Here is a 2,114-nt window from a genome sequence, read left to right as displayed (position 1 = left end):
ACAATGTATTTTTGGCTATTGCTACAAATATACCCCAGTGACTTAAGACTGGTTTTGTGGTCTAGGGTCACATATTTTAATAAAACATGAGATCTTCTCCTCAGATTCTTCTCTGGCTCTTCATGATGGAATGAGACGTCCCTGTGGAACTGCTCTTCTCCAGGCTGGGGAAAACACGACTGTCAACACAAGGAGGATGTAGGAGTCGTGTGCTCAGGTAAACAGTACACTAGAGGAAATGTTCTCCATAAACATATTTTTTGTTTTTCCCCCAAAAAAGGCTAATGCATGTTGCAAGTGCTGATAGCATATACAATATTATGCAAGTGATATAGTATTAGGCTAATATAGTGTTTTAGATGCTGTCAGTGCTGGCAGCATGAATCAGCCTGGAATTAACCAGTTATTTTGGTGATATTTCAAATTTAGCACCACCTGATTTGCAGTTGCTTTAGTGTACATCCTTTCCATCTAGAGTTTAAAGAGATCAGGTTAACTGAAGGCTGTGAAGGGAATGTGGAGGTTTTCTACAATGGATCCTGGGGTAATGTGTGCTGGAACCAGATGGACAGAGACACAGCGAGTCTGATCTGTCAAGAGCTGAACTGTGGAAGATCTGGCAGTGAACCCAGTAATTCAGAGGGACTGAAGCCTCATAATTGGCTTGATAAATTTAAATGTCGACAACATGATTCCACTTTATGGCAGTGTCCATCTTCACCCTGGGGACTGAATGACTGCAGTAGAGATGAAGTGGCCAAAATCACCTGCTCAGGTAGTATGACATTTAAATGATGTATAATGTCTAAGCCATGCTTCTTTAAACACATTGGGCCTCATTCATGAAACACGAGCAGAACAAATTTTTGTGTAAATTGTTCGTAAAGTTGTTCTGACGTAAATTTTAGGATTCATGAAAGTGTTCGTATTTTCAAAATGTTAGTTGGTACAAAAGAAATGTACACCTGGGGCCGGATTCACAAAAATCTTCTTAAGAAATAAGTTAAGAAATTTCTTAAGATAAATTCCATGAAGTTCAGAGGAATGTTCTTAAGTGAAATTCTTGAAAAATTCTTAAGTTCTCAAATATATTCTTAAGAACATCTTAATTTTTTTCTTAAGAAGAAAATGACAGTCTTTATCGGAGCGAATACATGACGCACTGATAAATTTAAAAAAAAAAGTTTAATCCTCAGGAGAGTTACAAGTTACAGACATTAACATTATACATTAGACAGACATTATACATTAACTATAAATTTTAATTAATAATGTAGTAGTTCATTTTGAACATATTAACTAAGATTCATAAATGCTATTTAAATATGGTTCATGTTAACTAACATAGTTATTTAATGTTAACAACTAAAACCTTATTGTAAAGTGTTACAAAAGTTGTATATATTGTTCTCTTTGTGTGTGTGTGTGTGTGTGAGAGAGAGAGAGAGAGAGAGAGAGAGTCTATTTTACACTCTAGGTTTAAAAGTCTCTTCATTTATATCTGTGATTTTGTCTGTAATACTAAGCTGTAATGCAGGCAAAATTATTTCACAAATGCTTATAGATCCTTAAAATCGTAAAAAAAAAATGCTTATAGATAATTAAAGGTTTTGGTAACACTTTTCAATAAGGTCTCATTTGTTAACATTAGTTAATGCATTAACTAACATGGACTAACAATGAACAATATATTTTTACAACTTTTTTATCTGTGTGTTTCGAAGTCTTAAAATTGTAGAGTAACCCTTTCATTGCTTTATCCCTTAAAGGGTTCATATGACGTTGCTAAAAAAAGAACATTATTTTGTGTATTTGGTGTAATGAAATGTGTTTATGTGGTTTAAGGTTAAAAAAACATTATTTTCCACATACTGTACATTATTGTTTCTCCTATATGCCCCGCCTTTCTGAAACGCGTCAATTTTTATAAAGCTCATCGTTTTGAAAAGTGAGGTGTACGCTGATTGGCCAGCTATCCAGTGCATTATGATTGGCCGAATACCTCAAGCGTGTGACGGAAATGTTACACCCCTACCATATTGTGATGCCTGCAGCAACCACATGTGACGACCCCGGGCTGGACTCTGCTTCGTCCACGGTGAAAGCCGATCCGG

This window comes from Sinocyclocheilus rhinocerous, unplaced genomic scaffold (genome assembly GCF_001515625.1).
Source record: "Sinocyclocheilus rhinocerous isolate Xijiao unplaced genomic scaffold, SAMN03320098_v1.1 scaffold2032, whole genome shotgun sequence".
Lineage (NCBI taxonomy): Eukaryota > Metazoa > Chordata > Actinopteri > Cypriniformes > Cyprinidae > Sinocyclocheilus > Sinocyclocheilus rhinocerous.
Note: the sequence above shows the minus strand (reverse complement) of the source record.